Source organism: Pituophis catenifer, unplaced genomic scaffold (assembly GCF_029215685.1).
Source record: "Pituophis catenifer annectens isolate HBS135680 unplaced genomic scaffold, rPitCat1.0.hap2 SCAF_2, whole genome shotgun sequence".
NCBI classification, from domain to species: Eukaryota; Metazoa; Chordata; class Lepidosauria; order Squamata; family Colubridae; genus Pituophis; species Pituophis catenifer.
In genome coordinates this window covers 695,583-720,176 of record NW_027256882.1, presented here as the reverse complement: position 1 = coordinate 720,176, position 24,594 = coordinate 695,583, and positions in this window count along the sequence as shown.

The following is a 24,594-nucleotide window of genomic DNA, read 5'->3' as shown; positions in this document are numbered from 1 at the left end:
GGGCAGGAGGTTTTAATACTGAAAGAAATCCTCCCCAAAATGTTGAGAGCCAGAAGGGATTACACCTTTCTGGTGGAAGAACTGAGAAACCGTCAGATACAATACAGATGGGAGGTTCCAGCCGGACTAGTGGTGAACTATTCAGGAAAAAGATATCGCCTTAACTCAGTGTGGAAGGCAAGAGATTCTACAAGTTTTTGCATATCAAAATAATACAATGGGATTATAAATCGTGTATATTAATGGGTGATTGGAATGGAGTACTGGACACTCAAAAGGACAAAAAGGCTTACTTCAAAATATCCAAAAATGTGCAAGACTGCCCAAATCTTTTTTTGATATGATGGATGATATGGAGTTGAGGGATATTTGGCGAGAATGAAATCTGGAAGAAAACGATTTTACTTTTTTTTCTGACAGACATCAATCCCTTTCCAGGATTGATTTCATATTGATCACTAATGATTTCTTTTCTAGGGTAAAGAAGATGAAGATACGTTCAAAAATTTTATCTGATCATAGTCCAGTGTGGATGGAATTAGAGCAGGAAAAGGGATCTAGAAGGTCTTGGAGGTTAAATGAAAATTTGTTTAGATATGAGGAAAATGTGAAAGAATGTAAAGAACAAATGAAAGAATTTTTTGTTATGAATATGAACAAAGGTCCACCTATGGAAATGGTCTGGGATGCAAATAAAGCATATATGAGAGGAACCTTAATACATTTGAATAATAAATATAGACATAGACAAGAAAAAAACCGGAGGGATTTAGAAGAGGAAATAAAAATGAAAGAGCAGGCACTCATACTGAATCCAACAGATAAGAAAATAAAGGAAACAATAAATTTGTTACGAGGGCAGTTTAATATGTTGATGGCAGACCAAGTGGCAACTAATTTACAATATGCTAAACATAATACTTTTTGTAATGCAAATGAACCAGGTAGATGGTTAGCCTACTTGTTAAGAAAGAAACAAAAGCTACATACTATAGAGAAGATAAAATTCAAAGGTAAAGAGGTATATCAACAAAATATGATTAAAAAAGCTTTTTTAGAATTCTATACAAAGTTATATGCTAGTGATACTATTCAAGGTAAAGACATAGACAGATATTTACAGGAAGAGAATATTCCTGTAATTACACCAGAGCAGAGGGAAGGATTGAACCGACCAATAACTTTGGAGGAAATTATTTTAGCAATTAAACAGTTGAAGGGGGAGTAAAGCTCCAGGCACAGATGGATTGACAGCTGTTTATTATAAAAATTTGCAGTTAGAAATGGTAGAATTGCTTAAGGAACTATTTCAGAAGATCCAAGCCGGAGGAGATGTACCCCCTTCTTGGAGAACAGCTTTTATTTCATTGATTCCAAAGGAGGACCAAGATTTATTTATTTTATTTATTTATTTTTTAAATTTTTATACCGCCCCCTCTCCCGAAGGACTCGGGGTGGTGAACAGCCAAAATTAAAAACACATAATACAAATATTAAAATACTTTAAAACGAAATTAAATCTATGGCTTCCCCAATTTAAAACCCCTATAGTCATAGTCAACCTAAGAAGTATAGGCCAATATCGCTTTTAAATACTGATTATAAGATTTTTGCTAAAATACTAGCAAATAGGTTAATGGTAATTATGCAACAAATGATTCATAATGACCAATCTGGATTTATAAGTGGGAGACAAATGAAAGGTAATGTAAGACAAATTGTAAACTTATTGGAATATCTGGAAAGGAACAATCAAGTCTCTGCAGTGCTTATCTTTTTGGATGCGGAGAAGGCATTTGATCGATTGAATTGGCATTTCTTATTGAAAATAATAGAATAGATGCAGTTTGGAGAATATTTTACACAATCTATTAAGGCAATATATTAGAAACAAACAGCACAAATAATAATTAATGGTAATTTAACAGATACTTTTAATATAGAAAAAGGAACAAGACAAGGATGTCCCTTGTCTCCATTATTGTTCATCTTGACTTTGGAATTTTTGTTGAGTAAAATACGTGGGTCGGACAAAATAAATGGAATTAAAATTAGGCAGTATGATTACAGAGTACGAGCATTCGCAGATGATTTGGTTGTTACTTTAACCCAACCATTACAGTTGGTTGTAGGTTTAATGGATATAACTAAGCAATATGGGCAAGTATCTGGATTTAAAATAAATGCAGGGAAAATGAAGATAATAACTAAAAACATGACTACAAATCAAAAAGATGAATTAGAAAGATTAACAGGATTTGAAATAGTAAAAAAAGTTAAGTATTTGGGGGTTTATATTATGACATCAAATGCGAAATTATTCACACATAACTATGATCCGTGGTGGCAAAAAATACAGAGAGAGATGGAAAATTGGAAAAAATTACAGTTATCCTTGTTAGGAAGAATAGCAGCAGTAAAAATGAATGTTTTTCCTAAGTTTTTGTTTCTTTTTCAAATGGTACCAATACTTTAAAAAGATGAAAATTTGAAGATATGGCAGAAGGGTATTAATAATTTTGTCTGGGCAGGGAAGAGACCGAGAATAAAACAAAAACTAATGGAGGATATACGTGAAAGAGGAGGTCTCAAAATGCCCAATTTAAGACTATATTATGAGGCAGCTGCCCTATCAGCAATGAGTGATTGGATGAACTCAACAGAAAAAAGAATATTGAATATTGAGGGATATGATTTGGTTTATGGGTGGCATGCTTATTTACTATATGATAAGAAAGTGGATAAGACTTTTAAAAGTCACATATTAAGGAATGCTTTATTGCGTGTCTGGAAAAAGTATAAGTATAAACTAAATGAGAAGTTACCAATGTGGGCAATACCCAGACACGTGATAGAGAATATAAGTGTAGAGCAAAAACAAGATGTGATTACATATAAAGAGCTTCTTAACAAGGAAAGAGGTATACTAAAACTAAAATCTTTGAATCAACTAAGAGAAGGAAGGATAATTCAAACATGGTTTCTATATGTACAGTTGCAAGCTAGATGGAGAGAAGGTCAGAAAATTGGTATTTTGCAAAATGAGGAGAACTTGGTAAAACAGATTAGAGATCAAAGTCAAATGCATATAAAAAGGTTGTATAATGCATTGGTAGAAATAGATTCGGAAATGGAGTTAGTTAAGGACTGTATGATAAAGTGGACACAAAATATTGAAGAATCAATAATGATGGAAACGTGGGAAAAAATATGGGTTAGAAATGTGAAGTTTACGCAAGCCCAAAACTTGAGAGAATTTTTATAAAATGTTTTATAGATGACATCTAGATCCTAAAAAACTAGCCTGTATGCATCCAAGTGTGCAACCCAAGTGTTGGAGATGTGAATGTGATGATGCCACGTATTATCATATATGGTGGACATGTAAAAAAATTAAGGCATTTTGGATAAAAAATATGGTGGTTTATTCAAAATATTTTCAAAAAGAAGATAAAATTTACTCCACGGTTCTTCTTGTTTGGTATAATTACAGATTGTACTGTTATAGAGACTAAGTTGATTTTAAATTTAATAACAGCAGCCAGACTTTTGGTGGTGCAGTATTGGAAGAAGGAAGACTTGCCTACTATTGAAGAATGGACATTAAAAGTAGTGAACTTAGCAGAGATGGCCAAAATTTCAGCGTACTTGAAGGATCATTCAAATGAAAGATATACATCGGAATGGAGAAGATGGATTGACTATATTCAAAACAAATATTGGACTGAAAACCTTCAAATACCTTATGAATGAAACCAACTATTTCTTTTTGAATTATGTTTTGTTAGTTGAAAGGGGAGCTAAAGAGCAAGAGGGAATCAAGAGCCTACAGAAAGTTAGCATATTTTTGTTTATGTTTGTTAAATGTTACACCCTGTATTTGCTCTGGGAAGTCCGGGGTGGGGGGAGGGAGAGGGGGATGGGTGGTGGGTGGTGGGGGGAGAAGGGAAGTGGGGAGGAGGGACGGGGAAAACTTGTTGTAATATTTGATAAAACTTTATATATATTCGGATTCTTCTTTCGTTGGGGCTGTTACTTGGAACCCTGACACTGAGGTTGATGATGCTTAATTCTAATACTGCCTGCCTTCTAATGTTAAGGAAGAAATCTGTAACCGTGAACCCTGCCTAATGTTAAGAATAGGACCTGTTTGTAATTTACTTTTCTTTTAGATCTCCATGTATTAATCACAAATTGGAAGTATTTTTAAAATTGCTCATGCGATAGTGAAATTTCATTTGCCCTAGAAATATCAACTTTGGGGTGATATTTGAGACAAAGGGTTTAGAAATTGATAATTGGCCAACTGCATCATTGGGTAAGTATGGAATACGTAAATATGTAATCATTGGGTAAATATGGAAAAGTCCTTCAACGGAATGTTGTTATGACTAAATTTGTACGGTTCCAACAACTGGAATTGAGTCCTGCCATCAATTGTGAGATACAGCATGGTCTAACTCCTCAGGAAAAGCTTGGATCTGAAAATTGTGTGCGGTTTGGGGTTTCCATAACCAGGGAAATGTGAATATGTGTTTCTTTCAAAATCTGAGTTCTGTGTCAAAAGACTTTTTTTTTTCTTATACTTGCCCGTTCATATACATGTAAAACGCCGAGAACTTTTATACTTTGAAGTGCCTTTGTTTACTAAACAAACAGCAGACAGTATTTATTTATTTATTTGATAATATTTATATGCTGTCCTTCTCCCGAAGGACTCGGGGTGGCTCACAGCAATAAAACAAAACAATAAATGATGCTAAAAATCCAATTTAAATCCCCAAATGAAAACTATAGCTCCCAAACAGATCAGAAGATTTGCTGAAAAAACCATGTCTTCAGGTCACTGCGGAAAGAGTGGAGGTCAGGGGCTGTCCGGAGCCCAGTGGGTAACTCGTTCCAGAGGGTCGGTGCGGCCACACAGAACGCCCTCATCCTGGGCAACCCCGGCCCACATTGTCTGGCTAATAGCACCCAGAGGAGGGCAGTCCTATGTAAGCGCACTGGGCGGTGGGAGGCTGGTAGAAGGTGGTCCTGCAAGTACTCTGGGCCCATGCCATGAAGGGCTTTATAGGTAAGCACCAGCACCTTGAAGCGGATCCGAAGGACCACCGGAAGCCAGTGCAGCTCACTATGATGTCCCCCTTGGACAACTCCACAGATTCTTCCTCAGAAGTGAGCTCATTCCTGGCAGGTCAAAAACTAGGTTCATTAATGGCTCTGAACACCTGGCCAAAAGATTTTTAGACATTCCCCAGGTTCAGCTGAGGAAAGTTTTCCAAAAACGACTCTAAAATCACCTCTTTGCTGTATATTACAAAAGATTACAAAAAATAAAGATTTTCCTAAGTGGGAAAGATGTGATGTTTTTTCTTTTTAAATGCACTGAAGAGGATCCCACCCACTGATTGGTAAACTTGTTTCAAACATATGTCTGTTTGTTTATTTATTTAGTCAGTCAGTCCTATACGATAATAAAATCCCGTTTCTTCTCTTGTCCTTCCCTAGTTTCATGACCACTTAAATTATTAATTAATTTATTTTACACTTTGATGGTTATCTTAAGTTAGTCTTAAATTCTTTATATGTTTATTTCTTTTGATTTTTAAATAACCTTAATTGTCAAAACAAGCATACAAACTCAATAATAACTGCAATAAAAAATTAAGTGTTATGAGCCTAAGAAACTACTTCATGATCAGATACTGACTTTTATCATTAAATGTTCCTTAGTATTTAGATCTGGTCTCAGGATGATAATGTAGCACTTGGGGAAAAAGATGCAGCCCAGCAGGCCAGCCCCAGAAGCCAAGATGGAGAAAACCTGCACGGCCACCATGTATTTCCCTTTGGTGCTCAAGTAGGTGGGCAGGAAGGAGATCCAGACGCTGCAGAAGACCAGCATGCTGAAGGTGATCAGTTTGGCTTCGTTGAAGGCCCCAGGCAGGTTCCTGGCCAGGAAAGCCACTGTGAAGCAAATGGCAGCAAGGAAACCCATGTAGCAGAGAACCACATAAAACATGGTCACAGAGCCTTCATTGCACTGAAGGATGATCACTCCTGATTGGGAGTGCAGGTCAAAATCAGGAAACGGAGGAGAAACTCCCAGCCAGATTGCACAAATTACCATTTTTCCAGCAGAACCAGAAAGGATGATGGAGTTGGCCAAGCTCTTCCCCAACCATCTCCTCACCCTGTTCCCTGGTTTCGTGGCCAGGAAGGCCAGCACTACCATGATTGTTTTGGCTAACACACAAGACACAGCTACTGAGAAGATGATGCTGAACATTGTTTGTCGGAGAAGGCAGGTGGCTTTCCTTGGTCGGCCAATGAAGAGAAAGGAGGACAAGAAGCAAAGCAAGAGGGAAACCAGGAGGATGTAGGACAGGTCACGGTTGTTAGCTTTGACAATGGGAGTTTCTAGGTATTTAAGGAATATGACTAAAACAAGGCCTGTTGTTAGAAACAAGAGGACAGCAAAGGAGACCAGGATGATGCCCAGATGTTCTTCATAGGACAGGAAGGTTATTCTTTTGGGGATACATTGGATTCTGTCCTCAGTGGGATATTTGTCATCTGGGCACTTGGTGCATTTTTCAGTATCTGAGAAAACAGTAAGTAATATTATTTCTATAGTCCCTCCTTTCACATTCCAAGAAAGACCTTCTTTGAATGACAGCTGATACCGAGAGACAGGAAAGCCAGAGTTCCTCTGATGTCACCCACCTTCCTGTGTGGAGATGGTCCCCTCCGTACAAGGAATACAATCGTAGCAGCAAATTGGTTCTTCTTTCCGAGCCCGTTTTACAAATCCAGGGTGACACTTCTCCACACATTTGGACTGAGGCAGAGACTGAGCAGAAAAACAACAATCATTCCAAAATATCTGCCAAATTTTTATTTATTAGATTGATTGATTAAAATAAAATGAAACTGTGCTTAAGAATGACACTTCTGAGCAATAGATCAGGAAAAGGTAAAATATTGTAAAGCCCCTCCCCTTTGAAAATAATCCAAATCCTTCTTAAGATATAAAGAATAAATTCCTCACAGACTAGGGCTGTCAACTTCAAATGAGGTATTATTTAGCTATATCTGTACACTTATATTTTAAATTCATACAGCTGCCACGCTGGAGAAATAAGACTAAACATTACTGCCTAATTTCTAGAATTATACTGAGGATGAATGGAGATGAAATCATGAGAACATGTCACTTAAAAAGTATAAGCCAGGCATGTTTTCCTGCAGCCCATGGGACATGAGTTTGAACCCTGTGTGGGAAAGGAATATTTCTAAGGCCAAGTGAGGGATTTAAGACAAGGTCATTTCCATTGAAGAATTAAAAGTTTTGTTGTTAGTCGCCACTTGTGTCCAACACTTTGAGCCCCCAAGAACCAAAGCACTCCAGGACTCCCTGTCCTCCACTGCCTCCCAAAATTAGAACTACAATTAGATGACATGGAAAGTCAGACCCAAGTTTATTTACTACTTAAATTTGGAGAATTCTTTCTTTTAGTGGAAGACTAAAGGTAGCTGACAAGCAAGATAAACAATTGCATTCAAGGGTTTTTAGATGGATTACAAGCTAAAGACCAAATCTAAGTAGCATTTATATATATATATATAAATATAAAAATATATATACACTTTATTGATTTTTTTTAAGACAGATAAAATATAATAACAATTTTGTTTGACATTGGATTCGCAGTGTTTGTACATATATGCATGAAAAAATATCTGGTGTCATTTATACTATACATTTCTAATTAATTTCTGCACCTTTAACTCCTTCCTTGATTCTATCATTTATCCATTCGTAACAACTTCCCCACACCGTATCATAATCTGAATTTTCATCATCACTTATCTCGTGCATTAATTTACTTATCTCTGCACACTCTAATATTTTGCTAATTATAAGGTCGTCTGGTGGTAGGTCTTTCTTTTTCCAGTATTGAGCGTACGCCAGTCTGGCATTACAAATTGATCCACATTGTCTCATTATTTCAAGAGTCAAGAAAGTTTTTTGCAGGGAGTGAAAGTTACTTTCAGTCAGTCATTTTTCTAGTTTAAGGTATTATCTCATATCGGACAAGTCATAGTGGTTCCACATTGATTGAACACCTTGGATGACCTTCCTAGCAGCAGGAGGCCTATCCCATGGGGTGAAACAAAACGTATGAATAACTGTGGTCAGATATCAGCTCTTTAAAAATATCCGAGCCTGCTCTTTCAGGGGACCCTTACACCAACCATACAGACAGAGAAAAATTGCCAATATTTTCAACCACCTTGTTGAGCAACTTTAGCCATGAAAGAGCATCTTGGTTGATAATAAGCCTCTGTCTTTCAAAACTCCCCAGTTGCTCTTCAATAGGATCCTCCTTGGGGAAAAACAACCAACTTATGATATTGAGATCTGCTGCTACATTTCCACTTTGGTCCAAGTACAGTTTCTCCAAGGAAAAATTGCAAAACTCATTCATCTCCAGAAAGGGATGGAACTAGAATTGAAACATCCAGGAATTTTCAAAGCAACTTGAAACATCCTAAAAGGATGAGCAATTTTAAAGCTGAGCTTGTGAATAAGAGATGTTCAGTCCTCCAACTTCACTATTCGCCTAAATAGCAATAGCACTTGGACTAATATACCACTTCACAATGCTTTTATAGCCCTCTCTAAGTGGTTGATAGAATCAGCATATTGCCCCCAACAATCTGGGTACCCATTTTACCAACCTTGGAAGGATGGAAAGCTAAGTCAACCTTGATCTGGTCAGGATCGGACTCCTGGAAGTGAGTAGTGAGTTATGGGAAGAGTGAGGGTTAGGTTTAGGGTTAGGGTTAGGGTTAGGGTAAATGCCACAGCTAAATGCCAAGACTGAGTAGCCATCAGACTGAAAAGCTTTAATTGGGTTCCTGCAGTGAGGAGGGATTAAGCTAAATGCTCCCAGGTTTAGCTGACAGTTATGAGTATAAAATTCTATCATGCTAATTACAAACTCATCAGGACAGGAATTTATTTACAATGTATACATTTTATATAATTTTATAATAGCAGTGCTTAATATAAAAATATAATTGTCACAATGCCTGCTCTTTGGAACATAATCCTGTGAACTTAATCTGGCCTCCGCTTGGCCAAACCTGTTGGGTTTTTGGAGTACAATGGTTCTCCTACATCAGCATTGGATTTTTTTCTAAAGAGCAACTAGGTATGTTGGACCCTTGTCAGGACCCCATACCTGCCATGGCTCCAGCCTTGCAGCCCCCAATCTCTCTTTCTTCTCCATTTTTCTCCTTCTAGATAGTGAGGAATATGCAACATTCAAGACATGGGCCAGAGTCTTAGCAACAGTATAAAAACGGTGCTCATTTTTTATCTGAATTCTATTCTTTTTCTCTTGCATGTCCAGTGGTGCTATCTGGGTGCATCGTCTCCGGCCCTTGACAGAAAGGACATGCTTTGAAAAAGAACAGCGAAAAGACTGGTCTTCAAATTTGGAATCTTTAAAAAGACTGGGTTGAAAGGCATCATCATTTCGCCATTTTCTTTCCTGAAAAGCAAAGACCCAAATGCTATGGATATATTTGGAAAGTGGATGCCTTCCCATTGTCAATTTCTCCACAATTGTGGTGATCCAGACTTTCCCTTCAATGGGTCCTGGCAAACCTTCAATTGCTAAATGGATGGGGTTTATTCTATCCACAAAGGAAGCAAATTCTATGAAGTGGACAAAGACATTGACTTTTCTCCACTTAGAGATGGCATTTCTGAGAGGTTCTGTAGGTCTAGGCATTGAGATAACCACACAAATTCCATTTCTGACAAGCATAGGAGTGAAAGTTCTCATGAAATTCTCTCCCTCCTCTGTGTCTGGTGCAAAGAGACCAATCAAATTCCATCTGAAATGGAGGAGGAGTTGGACAATTCCTGGATACTGGATCCCATTTTGGGGGAGCATCTGATGGAAAAAAGGCATTTGACTTTTATCACTCAGAGCCTCTGAAACAATTCCATAACTGATCTGAAGAAGCAATGAAGAATGGTGTATTATGTTTAGATCAGATCAAGTCCAAAATGTAAACTTTTAACACATCCAGTGTGGTATAATCATTTATCTAATCTGGGGTCCAAGATATTGCTCTTTCTTTTTTTCTAATAAAATTAACATTCAGATAATAGACGTGCTATGCCTTCTATCTCTAGAGCACTGAAAATGCAAATCAGTTCATTTTAGAGATTTACTTAAATGTTCCATATTTAACATTGAGTCCAGCTGCTCAAGTCTTCCTCGAGGAAATGTTTAGGCCTCCTCCCCACTCTGGATCCCAATCCCTACCCATGACAATGGCCATGAAAAAAGCAGTTCATGATTTCCACAGAAAACATATGATTGAATCTATTACCCACCCACCAACAACCTGCTCACTTTGCCAGATAGAGAAACAAAAAAACAAACCTGTGGGACTTTGTAGGTGCCTACTAATGTTGACATCTGAATGGAGATGTCATCAAGACATCCATCAAGAACAGCCATCAGGTTGTCCTTCCTTCCACAGCTGTAGTTGGGAACCTTGGCTTCTCCAGTAGAGAGCATGTCCAGCAAGGCATCTGAAGTCCCAAGGGTGTTGAAATAATTGTCATGGATGTTGTAGCCAAGTGTGAGGTTGTACAAAAGCTGAGATTTCTTGTTGACTTGTTGAATGGCAAAAATGAAGCGTAGGATTCTTGATGGATCAGTAGATGAACTACTGTAAAAAATGTTCATGATAACATCATCTCTAACAACAACAAAATATATTTTCATTTGTTCCACTTTCTCTCCACAAGCCCATTCAGTCTTAAGCCAAAAGTGTCCAACATAAGAATAAAGTTATAGTCACCCATCACCATTTAATTGTTATGAGTGTTGAGAAGGTGGGATGGAGATTTAATATTTAAAATATATCATTATTTGTAATAGTGCTCATTTTTAATTTGGGCAATGACCAAGATTCAAAGTCATTCAATCATTAAAATAGAATCATCAGCAAAGAGGCCTTATAAATGATCCAGAAAAGCCATTCTAAAAACAAGCCATCCTCTATTCCCTACCAGGGTCAGGCACTGAATATCAATGAATGGTTATAAAAATAGGGAAATGGATGGGGCAGAGGCAACTACAAACTTTTCAATAAGCTAGTTGTGATTAATTTAGGATTGTACGAGAGGGGAAAATAATTTGGACTTGGGGGGGGTTGCTCCATCTTTGGATTTGGATCTCTTAAAATAAGACATAGGAGAGAATCCATGGAAATCTCAATGATTCAAGAAATTAAACAGGTCCTGCAATATAGGAGTAACTGAAAGAAACGAAGAAGAGTGTTAGGACTGCAAATGGAAGGAATGCAACTCCATCACACTGAATGACTTACGAGGGAGCTTGAGTAGAAGGAGCTTTGTTGAAAGACAGCATTATATGGGATATTACTGTGGCAAAGGAGACAATACTAATGAGGTGGTCTCCTGGCCTGTAATAGCTCCATACGTTTTTCCCCTCATGTTCCTCCAAATTCAGCAGGCACCTCATTCTCAGTTTCCCAGAGACTGGCTGGGACATCAGCAGCAGCAGAAGCAGAAGGAAGAGGTCCATAATTCATGGGGCTGAATCAATCCCCTTTTTGTTTCTAAGGAAGAACAAGAGCATTCGAAGAATTCAAAGCACCATTCAAAGATGGAAGTGAGACTGACTTTCTTGACTGAGAGAGAGATAAACAGAACTTCACCTGGAAAGGAGAGAAAGGAATGGTACATTCAATAAGCACAGTCCCTGAATGTCCCAAAATTTGTTCCACCCGAAGTGTGACCTGAGACGTTTATCCTTTTCTGATGCAAGATACCTTTCAAGTTGCTTCAGTCTGATGTTTACATCAAAGGTGATCACTGGAGAAATATCAGGAGAGATCTCACAGATCAGGATTTTAATAATTACTGTAAGAAGCAACATCTCCTCTGGGAATCCTGAACTACCTCTGGGCCTCCATGTGCAGAGGAGAAGCTGGAGAAAAGCATAGTGAAAAATCATAGATATACCCCTAGAGGGCACTGGTCTGAAGTGGTTGTGGTCCTTCCTTTCTGGACAAGTCTAGAAAGTGATGCTGATGAAAGATAGTTCGACACCCAGGAAATTGGGTGTTTTCCTTCAATGTACTCTCTTGTCTGTAGATACTCCTGGGGAAGATCACCCAGAACTATAGAGTTTGGTTCCACTTTAGTGTCAGACCTGGAAGCCATCTTTTACATTTGGGCTTCAGCCTGCCACATTTTCTACTGTGGGAAAATGGGAGGTGGGATTGCATAGAGCAGTGATCACCAACTGGTGGTCCGTGGCGTAGTGGTGTTCTACAAGAAAATTTTGGTGGTTAGCAGTGCACCCGGTGGAGGAGCTGCTCCGGTATGAGCAATAGGCAGTCCTGTGACTAGAGCTCTGGAATATGGAACTGGCCAGGCAGCTCATGGTGGGGCTGTAAATCTCCGCTGTAGAGGGAGGTTCATGCAACTTGCAACTTTGTAGCACAGCCCTCGCTGGCCAGAATGAGATAATGGTGCAAAGGTGGCCGGCTGTTGGGCCGAAGCAACGGGTGGTGGGAACCCCGGACTGTTTCTTCCCCTTGCTGTAGCTTCCTGTCAGCTGAACCCACCAGTAGCTGTCCCCACCCCTCGTCCTCCCTTCCCAGTCACTCCTCGCCTGGCGAGGGAAAGGCAGAGGATGGAGATTTGCTCCATATTCCAGAGTAAGAGTGAAGTTTTGTCTCTTGCTGGATCTCGCAGCCATTTCTTCTGGCCCTTGTTGGTGCTCTGTGCACCTCGGTCTCTCAGGGAGATGCTTGAATTCCTCTCAGCCCCAAGACACTGGCTGGCCCATGAGATGAGAGAGAGAAAGAAAATCAGAGAGAGAGAGAATCAGAGAGAGAATGAAAGAGAGAGAGAATGAGAAAGAGTGGGAGAGAGAGAAAGAAAGGGGGAGAGAGATGAGAGAGGGAAAGAGGGGGAAGAGAGATGAGACAGAGAGAAAGAGATGGAGAGAGAGAAAGAGAGAGAGAAAGAGAAAGAGAGAAAGAGAGAGAGAAAGAGAATCAGAGAGAGAGAGAATCAGAGAGAGAATGAAAGAGAAAGAATGAGAGAGAAAGGGAGAAAGAAAGAGACAGAGAGAATCAGAGAGAGAATGAAAGAGAGAGAGAATGAGAAAGAGTGGGAGAGAGAGAGAAAGAAAGGGGTTGAGAGATAAGAGAGGGAAAGAGGGGGAAGAGAGATGAGACAGAGAAAGAGAGAGGGGGAGAGAGAAAGAGAGAGAGAAAGAGTGAGAGAGAAAGAGAGAATGAAAGAGAGACAGAGAATGAAAGAGAGAGTAAGAGAGAGAGAGGCAGAATGAAAGAAAGAGAGAATGAGAGAGAGAGAGTGTTTCTTTTATTTCTTTCATATAGGCCCAATAATCAGAATGCAAGACATGAGAACATAAAAAGTATTTATTTCTTTGTTTCTATTGCAGGAGATCATCAGGCAAGGCAAGGCAACTGTCCAGGACATCAGAATATATGCACAGTAGGAGGAGTCAAATGGTAAGGAGGAGTTAGTGGGTGGGACAATTGATGTATAGATGGTTAACCCTTACATGACTTTAAATATGTACATATAGTTAGGTATTTTCCACGTGCAACAAATCCCCCTCTAAAATACCTAACGGTTATCAATATTACAATTTATATACATATATTCAATTTTGAAGTTAGATAAGCATGTTGTTTAACTGGTAAAGGTTTTGTTAAAATGTCTGCAACTTGTTCACTCGTATCACAATGAATAGCTTTAATGAATCCCATATTAGATAGCTGTCTGACATGTTTATATTTTATATCTATATGGCGCGACCTTTGACCTATTGCTTCAGAAGTTGAAATTTCTATGGCTGCTTTATTGTCCTCATGGATGGTTATGGGATAATTGGGTTCAGACCAGATGTTAGATAGTAAGTCGTTAAACCACGTTAAATTATTGGTCGCTTTCGATAGACAAATATATTCAGCTTCAGCTGTAAAGGTTGCAATTAAATTTTGTTTACTGGTATACCAATATACGGGACAATTGTTTATAAGGAAGACATAACCAGATGTGCTTTTTCTACTTTTTGAATCTCCGGCCCAATCCGCATCAGCATAGCAAGACAGAATAGGTTTTTCTGAATGTACAGGTTCTAAGTATAAACAAACATCAGTGGTGAATTTTAGATATCTAAGGACTCTTTTTACCCCTTCCCAATGATATGTATTAGGATTACTTACATGTCTGGACAGGAGGTTAACAGCAAGAGTGATATCAGGCCTAGTCCAAATAGAAATATATAGTAACGACCCAATGACTGATCTGTACAAGGTATTGTCTTTAAATGAATCACCTTCGTTATTCATGTTCTTTATAAAATCAGTTTGCATGGGAGACTCACATGGTTTTGAATCAATCATATTGCATTTTTGTAAGAGCTATTATTTTTTCTTTTTGAGATAATTTGAATCCCCTTTGGTCTTGTCAATTTGAACACCCAAATATTTATTTACCTTCCCCAAGGTTTTCAATGTAAAATGTTTGCCCAATTTTTCAGCAAATTCATCACACTCATGTTTTTGTTGTCCAAAGTATAGAATGTCATCAACATATATGAGTACATACTCTATGGAATTTTCTCCTTTTTTGATAAAAAAAACATAAGTCAGCGGATGTGGATGAGAAGCCCATTTCTCTAAGTATCTTTGTTTTATTGTATGCATTGATAGACAGTATGTAATCTTCTAATCTTTTTGGTACTTTGTTTCTGTTGGATCTGATGGGTCTATTTGGGGGTGCCTCAGCATCATGCATATACCTTGCTTCCTTTTTTGTTAATGCATCTACTTGTATGTTGGGATGGTTTTTATTCCATTCTCTATTTGAAATCTCTTGGTGGCTGGATATGCCAATTTGTCGTGTTTTGGGTTCGGTTTCATATGGTATGTGTTTTTTAAGATTGTCTATTGAGTTTCCAACTTTAGGGTATAATTCATTTAGATGTATTTTGGACCAATTTGCATGCTCGTGGAATACAGCCATTCTAGATATTATGAATTTATTGTTTTTGTCTATGAATTGATATCCTTTGGTCCCTGATTCATATCCCATGAATTTTAATCTTTTTGATACCTTTTCCTCTTTGTGTCTTAATTGTTTTGGAACATATACATCAGCAGTGACACCAAATATATGTAGGTGGCCAATCTTTGGTTTTCTGCCATACATGACTTCGTAAGGTGTTTTCCCGATTACACTAGACCATAGTCTATTTATGATATAATTTGAATATGTAAGTGCTTTGGCCCAAAAAATTTTTCCTAGCCCAGCATCATCTAACACACATCTAACCATGGTTTGTAACAAACCATTTTTGCATTCTACGACCCCGTTCTGGAATGCAGAAGAAGGAAAAGTTTTGAAGTGAAGTATTCCTTGCATTCTTAGCCAATTAGAGAATTCTTTTGACAAAAATTCTGATCCCCTTTCTGTCATTATTTGCTTAATTTTTATATTATGCTGGATCTCTACTCTTTTGTGGAATTCTTTAAATTTTTTAAACACTTCGTTTTTGTGATTGAGCGTATATACAAAACCATATCTACTGAAGTCATCAACTGTGGTGAGGAAGTATCTTTTTCTATACTTAATTGATGGTGTCATGGGACCAACTAGATCCATATGTACCAATTGGAAGATTGAATGTGTGGTGTATGTGGCTTTTCTTGGCCTAGGTTTGTTTTTGAGTTTTGAAGATTTGCACACAGAACATTCTAAATAATTTTTGCAATTTTTTACTTTTACATCATCAGAACATTCTAACATTTTTTGAATAACAGGGAAACTGGCATGTCCCAACTTTCTATGGAGTAAATGTGTGCACTCATCGTGCATTGGCTTAACATGGGTTATTTTCTCAATAGAAACATCATCATTAATGTGGTTATTTTTCATGTCAGATTCAATACCTTCATGATTCTCTGCCTTACATTTTTTATTTCCTGACAGTATGTTTGTGTGTGTTCCTTCATCATTTTTTGGTTGAAAGTATGTCAATCCTTCTTTGGTAATAATATTTCCTATGTCCCTTTTGTTCTTAGTCATATACACCTTTCCATTTTTGAATGTAATTTCTATCTCCTTTTCTTCACTTAATTTAAGAGTAGCTAATACGTTATGTGGGATTTCGGGAATAAACAATACCCCCTCTATTTTTCCTATGCCTTTGATATGTGTGTTGCCTATTCCTTTCACTAGGACTTTGTCTTGATTAGCCACTTTAACATAGTAATTCTTTTCTACAAAATCATTGAGAAGTTCCTTATTATTGGTGGTATGGTTAGTGGCTCCAGAGTCAATAAGCCACATGTTACTTGATTCTGTTGGTGTGAATTTGTTATCTCCTAGTCCATATAATGACCTATGTCTGTCTTCCTTATAATTGCCTCTGTAACTATTTCTATCTTTAGTGATGGATGAATCACTATGTTTGTATCTGTAATCAGGTGAATGTCTGTCCGTGAAGTTAACTCTTCTATCTGACCTCTCTCTGTGATATGATTGGTCCCTATTTGTTTCATACTTTGGGCAGTCTCTCATGTAATGATTTCTTGAACCGCGTGTGACATTCAGGTGTATATCTACCTCTGCCTTGGAACTCTACCTTCTTTGTAGTTCTACTTTCTCTGTGGCTCATGGAACGTTCCTTTCTCAGATTATCTTCTGATATAAATTTGTTAGTAAGTGTTTCCAGTGATAGGTTCTCTAAACTGAGACTATCTAACAGGGTGATATAGTTATCCCAGCTAGAATCTAATGAGTTGATTATAATACTCTTTAAACTTCCTTCTGAAATATTTTCCCCTCTTTGAATGAGTTCAGCTCTGGTGGCAATTAAATTTAGAATATGTTCACTCATAGGTGTTCCACTTTTTAGTTTGGCAGAGTGGAACTCCCTAGAAATCCTAGTTGTTGTGGCAACACTCTTATTATGAAACATGTTAAACAATTTTTGAAATATTTCAGAAACAGTTAAGTTGTGTTCAATGCTAGGGTAAATGCTAGGTGATGTAGTGGCAATGAGAATATAATAAGCTTTATGGTTCAAACAGTCCAGTTCAAAAGTCCAGGGTTTGCTGGGTGGATCATTAATAAAAAATAACATGTTTTCTCTTAAATATATAACTTGGAGCTGTTGACTCCAATCCAATAAATTTGATCCATCTAACTTTAATTTTACAAAGTCTGCTGGTAAAGCCCCTGGGTTGTGTAAAGAATTACTTACAGTCTGTCGCTGTCCATGGTTTAGGTCTTTAGTGAACTCACAATATGGCGTTGGGATGCTAGAGGCATATCTGTACTGACTTGAGTCTATGTTTTCTGCATTTTTTCTTACAGGGGCGTTCTGCGCATGCTCGGATCTCATTTTTCTCCAGCAGTCGCCGATGAAGGATCCTCTGCTTGTGGCTCTTGGGAGAAGGCCCCAATCTTCAGGATGTTCTTCTGCCTCGACTCTGGGAGGCCTCAAGTAGTCGATGGTCGCCTGGGAGGCCGTTCAAGTCGCCGGGGCATTCCTGCTGCTCTGCTGGTCATCGGAGTCATCTCGGAGGGTCCGGTGGCTCTGTTCCTCTGCGTGGCTGCAGAACTGGGCCTGGTCTGGATCATCGCTGTCGGAGTACATTGACTGCTCAGAGTGATGTCTTCTGATCGGTGACATGATCTTTTATTTCTGGGTTCTTGTGAGCTTCGCGGGAATGCCTGGCAACTGGTTTCAGTGGGTGGCGGCTTGTAATTTTTTTTGCGTGTGGCGGCTTCATCTTTTATGCAGTTTAATTTGGTTTGTTGTTTGTTATAGGTAGGTTTAGTGGATTTTTTCTGCTTGTCTGGCTGTGGGTCCGGTAATTTTAATTTCTTTCCAAATGCCTTGGTTAATACTCGCATGGCATTATTTATTTCTAGTGTGGAAGGCTGGCTAGATAAATCATCTTTTAATGGTTTATCGTTTGTTTCTGTTGTTCGATGGGCGTTTTTTTTGTAGGCCCTGTTTCCCGCCTTGGGATTCGAATCTTGAAATCCCATTGGCTGCTGGTCGGCCATCTTTAATGAATTAGTCATGAAAGATGGCCACCATGAAAAAGGCGCAAAATTGTCACCAGCTTCATCATCAGTTATATAGTCAGTATTTGGTTTTCCTGCCTCTCTTTCTTCATCTTGGCTGAATTACTCTTCCTCCTCATCTGTCACTGCTCCGTGGTTTTCTATGAGATTGTGGAGTTTCGCTAACAGATTTGGATTGTTCGGGATTTCTTCTATCAGTTTAATTGTTTTCTTTTTCATGTCATCCTCCTTTTTGATGACTGATGGGGTATCTTCATTTTGGTTTGTTGTTCTTTGGTATCTGGCAGTATCTCGTTACTGGAAAGTTTCTCTTCTTTCTCTGTCTTTTCTTTCAGTGTGTTTTCTGTAGGAGTTAGTTGAGCTGCCATTCTTTTTTTGATTGATCTGGTAACAGGTCTTCTTTTGCCTTCATCCAGCTTTGGAGTTTCTTGCATCTTTTGGATTGGTTGGGCCTTTAAACCATCCTCTGCTACCAAATTGTTTCTTTTATTTCTTTCATATAGGCCCAATAATCAGGATGCAAGACATGAGAACATAAACAGTATTTATTTCTTTGTTTCTATTGCAGGAGATCATCAGGCAAGGCAAGGCAACTGTCCAGGACATCAGAATATATGCACAGTAGGAGGAGTCAAATGGTAAGGAGGAGTCAGTGGGTGGGGCAATTGATGTATAGATAGTTAACCCTTACATGACTTTAAATATGTACATATAGTTAGGAATGTTCAACATGCAACAGAGAGAAAGAAAGAGACAGAGAGAAAATCAGAGAGAGAGAGAGAATGAAGGAGAGAATCAGAGAGAATCAGAATGAGACAGAGACAGACAGACAGACAAACAGGGAATGAAAGAGAAAGAGGGAGAGAAAGAGACAGAATGAGAGAGTGAATGAAGGAGAGAAGCAGAGAGAAGCAGAATGAGACAGAGAGAGACAGACAGACAAACAGAGAACAAAAGAGAGAGAGTGAGAGACAGAATGAGAGAGAGAATAAGAGAGAGAGAATGAGAGAGAAAGAGACAGAATGAAGGAAAGAGAGAATGAGAGAGAGAGAGAGAGAGAGAGAGACAGAGACAGAGAGAATGAGAGTGAGAATGAGAGTGAAAGAGAATGAGAAAGAGACAGAATGAAAGAGAGAGAATGAGAGAGAGAGACAAAGACAGAGAAAGAGAATGAAAGAGAAAGAGACAGGGAATGAAAGATAGATAAAGAAAGAGACTGAATGAAAGAGAGAGAGAATGAGAGAGAGAGAGAGAGACAGAGAGGGATTTAGAGAGAGAATGAGAGAGAATGAGAGAGAAAGAGTAGGAGAGAGAGAGAAAGAGAGAGGGGAGAGAGGGGAGAGAGGGAGAAAGAGAAAGAGAGGAGGGAGAGTGCCTGAAGGACACCAACCCGTCACTGGGAGTCCAGGCGCTTCAGCAAGTGGCGCACTGGATTCATATTAGTGGTCTGTGGGATTTAAAATTATGAACTTGGTGATCCTTGAGGTCCAAAAGATTAGGGATCCCTGGCATAGAGTACATGTGATATGTAATCAAAATAACATTCTTTTCTCAGAGAGTCAAGGCCACCTTGCCCTGCAGCTGCAATGAGGTGACTGGGAGGCATCTCCAGTTTTGGATGGTGTCTTATTGGATCATGTGATGGACATGTGGGTGCTAGGTAGGGACTTGAACTTTCTTTTGTGTGGGGAAAACCTGGAAACTTTCAGATTTCGGTTTTCCAAGATGTGCCAATATGACATCTCCAATAAAATGGAACTTTGAGGAAATTCAAGCTTTGGAGTCTTCTTTCATTGGGGCTGTTACTTGGAACCCTGACACTTAGGTTGATGATGCTTAATTCTAATACTGCCTGTCTTCTAATGTTAAGGAAGAAATCTGTAACTGTGAACCCTGCCTAATGTTAAGAATAGGATCTGTTTGTAATTTACTTTTCTATTAGATCTCCATGTATTAATCACAAATTGGAAGTGATTTTAAAATTGCTCATGCGATAGTGAAATTTAATTTTCCCTAGAAATATCAACTTTGGGGTGATATTTGAGACAAAGGGTCTGGAAATAGATAATTGGCCAACTGCATCATTGGGTAAATATGGAATACGTTATGGGGATAGACATTTTTTTCTTTCTACTTGCCCTTCAGTATTCATGTAAGACACCGAGAACATTTATACTTTGAAGTGTCTTTGTTTACTAAATAAACAGCAGGCAGTATGATGTCCCACTTGGACAACTTCCCAGATTCTTCCTCACAAGTCAGCTCAAGGGAGGATGAGCTCATTCCTGGCACGTCAGGAACTGGGTTCATTAATGGCTCTGAGCACCTGGCCAAAAGAGTTTTAGACCTTCCCTAGTCTCAGCTGGGGAAAGTTTTCCAAAAACAACTCTAAAATCACCTCTTTGCTGTATATTACGAAAGATTGCAAAAAATAAAGATTTTACAAAGTTGAAAAGATGTAATTTTCTTTCTTTTTGCCGTATTTTTCAGAGTATAAGACGCACCTTAGTTTTTGGGGAGGAAAATAAGAAGAAAGCTGATTGGCAGGTGGATCGGCCTCCCGGAATACTCCCAATCAGCTGTTCCCAGAGGTGAATTTTAGCAACAGGTTCCTTGGTTGCGAGTTCTGTGCCTTGCTTTTTTTTCTGCTCTGAAAGCCTCCGAAACAGAGCTTCAGAATAAAAGCATGAGGGAAAAAGAATTATTCCTATAAAGAATACAGCCTAAGTGACTCCATATTTACCCTTTACATAACCTGAGCTAACCCTCAGCTATTAACCTGAGTAATATACGTAGAAATGCCTGCTTTGAGGAAACAGATGTTTTGGTACATTCTAAGTTGGGTCAGGCTGATCCAAGCTCCATTGAAAAAGGAGGAAGAGAATAAGTGTCCAATTAATAAGAACAATAACAAACAATTATGAATACATATTTAGAGGGTATTTTTAGAGGGTAATTTTGGAGGGGAACTCCAGGGCAGAACATGTGGAGAAAGCCAAAACATTATATAACAATTGAAAACAATATATGGTGGGGGCGTTCTAATTGTTTTGCTGATCATCTGAAACTGTATTTAAACCATGTAACCGGAGTGATAAGACGTTTTCTCTCTTTCATGGGAGAATCCTTTTGCAAAAGTTTATGGGATACATATTATCCTTACAATAAATCTGCTTTTTACTTGTTCATGGTCTCTGTTTCACTTTTTATGAGGTTTGCTGTTTTTTTAAAACTCACAAAGCCTCTGAAGCTCTGTTTGGGGGCTTTTTTTTCCTGAAGCTTCTTTTCTGATGCTTTTTTCAGCCTCTGAAACCTCCATTTGAGAAGCTAGGCAGGGCTACATTCAGAGTATAAGACGCACCCAGATTTTCACCCTCTTTTTTTGGGGGGGATGGTGCGTCTTATACTCCCAAAAATGTGGTAAATGGACTGAAGAGGATTCCATCTACTGACTGGTAAACTTCTTTCAGATGTTTGTTTGTTTGTTTGTTTGTTTGTTCGTTCAGTTTATTTGCCACCCATCTTGTTTTGAAACAACTCTGGAAAACTTATACCATTAAAATCATAAAAGAGAAATATTTCTAAAATAATTACAGTGGAAACTACAATCAAAATAGAATTATAGTTAAGCAATGGGGAGGGAAGGAGCTAGATATGTGGGGGGCAGGATTGCCTCTTCATCAACCATCTCCATTGTGATGCTCCATCTTTGGGATCTGAAGCTATCTAAAGAATTAGGTCTTAAAGCTTAAGGAACAAAGGATGGTATTTTATTTGATGCCCATAATATCCAAAATTTGAGGTAAAGTTCTGTCCCCATTGAAATGGAAGTTCCACCCCTTGTAATGAAGGCCTGTCTACTCACCCTTTATTTTGTTTTCTTTTGTTCAATTTCATCATCATTTGAGACTACAGTTGAAGTGCAGTTTTCGAGTATGGTGATGTCCCAAAGATGCATTTTCAAGAGGTATCTGGACTGTTTTGTTTTTCTTTGAAGACATTTCACTTTTCATCCAAGAAGCTTCTTCAGCTCTGACTGGATGGTGGGGAAGGGATGGATTCATACTCCTTGCAGACATCTGGTCATTTGCATCCTTTTAGAACAGGAGTGTCAAACTCGTGTCATCACAGTGGCAACTCATGACGTATCAAGACTTTTTTCCCTTCTGACAACAAGATAAAATCAATCCTAGAAAAGGATCTGTGTCTATCAGAAAAGAAAGTGTAGTCCAGTTCTTTTGGATTATGTATTCTCCAAACATCTTTTAGTTCCATATCTTCTTTCATATCAAAAAAAGTCTGTGGTAGTCTGATTCTAGCCTTTGCCAGACTCTTTTTATCTAATTTAGAATCAATTACTCCATTCCAGTCTCCCATAATTAAAATAGATCTGTAATCCCATTGCAGTATTTTAGTATGTAACATCTTATAAAAATAGTCCTGTTGTTGATTGGGAGCATAAATTCCAATCAAAAGAATTTGGCCATTTGCTGTAAGCAATTCAATTGCTACAAACCTACCATCTTCATCTGCTTCTATAACTTTAGCTGTTAACTTTTTATTTACATAAATAACCACACCATTCTTTTTTTGCGAAGTTGAAGATATAAAATGTGTTCCTAGTTTGGAGTTTATCAGATATTTTTGATCTTGAGTTGTGATATGCGTTTCTTGTAAACAAATTATATCATTATTAAATTGTTTCAAATATGTAAATATTTTCTTCCTTTTCTGTGCTGAATTCAACCCATTAACATTCCAAGAAGTAAATCATCTGCCAACAATCTTTTTTTTTTCTGACAGACACAGATCCTTTTCTAGGATTGATTTCATTTTGTTGTCAGATGATTTACTTGTCAAGACAAAAAGAACAAAGATTTTCCCAAGAACTTTGACTGACCATAGCCCAGTATGGATAGAAATTGAGATGGATAAGGTTGAGAGACGTTCTTGGAGATTAAATGAGAACTTGTTTAGATATGAAAAAAATATAACAGAACTTAAAAAGCATTTGAAAGAATTTTTTGAAATAAATTCGAATAAAGGTACCCCAATTGAAATTGTCTGGGACGCAAGTAAAGCTTATATGAGAGGGGTACTTATCTACATGAACTCTAAACATAGACTGTTTCGACAAAAGAAAAGATCTGAATTGGAAATAGAAATAAAGAATAAAGAACAGTTACTTATTAAAAATCCAACAGATGAAAGAATAAGCAGTGCTATAAAACTTTTGAAAGACCAATTTCAAATGCTTATGGCGGAACAAGTTGCAACAAACTTACAATATGCGAAGCATAATACATTTTGTAACGCTAATAAACCGGGCAGATGGTTGGCTTACACATTGAGGAAAAAACAAAGTATACGGACTATAGATTGTATTGATATTGGAGGGAAAGAAATTTTTCAACAAAAATTAATTAAAGAAGCTTTTGTGGATTATTATACCAAACTATATGCCAAAGAGGAGGTGCAGAATGGACTTATAGAAAAATATTTAAACGATAAAAGAGTTACAAAAATTACCGATCAACAAAAGGAAAGAATGAATTATCCTATAACAGAGGAGGAGATAATAATAGCAATTAAACAGTTAAAAACAGCCAAAGCTCCTGGCACCGATGGTTTGACCGCAGTGTATTACAAAACTTTGCAAGCTGAAATGGTGGAACAACTTAGAGATTTATTTTGCAATATTCAACAAGGGGGTAAAATACCCCCATCATGGACAACAGCTTACATATCCTTGATACCAAAAGAACAAGTTGGTCCTAAAAAACCAGAGAATTATAGACCAATATCTCTTTTGAATACAGATTATAAAATCTATGCGAAAGTATTAGCCAACAGGTTGATGCCAGTAATCCAAAAGGTGATTCATGAGGATCAAGCGGGATTCATCGAGGGCAGATACATGAAGGACAATGTAAGGCAAGTAATAGATTTATTGGAATATCTTGAGAAGAATAAACAGATTCCTGCAGTGCTGGTCTTTTTGGATGCAGAGAAGGCCTTTGATAGAGTGGATTGGAATTTTCTACTAAAGACTTTAAAAAAGATGGGCTTTGGAGATCAATTTATACAGGCGATTTCAGCAATTTATCAAGAGCAAAAGGCACAGATCATTATTAATGGAAGCTTGACAACAGAGTTTAAAATTGAAAAAGGAACAAGACAGGGATGTCCGTTGTCCCCACTTTTATTTATTTTAACACTAGAAGTCTTGTTAAATACAATAAGGGACTCTAATATCTTGAAAGGTATAATGATTAGGCAAGAGGATTACAGAATAAAGGCATTTGCAGATGATCTGGTTGTCACCCTATCACAGCCAATGGAATCAATAATCCTGATGAAGGACATTATACAAGACTATGGTAGAGTTT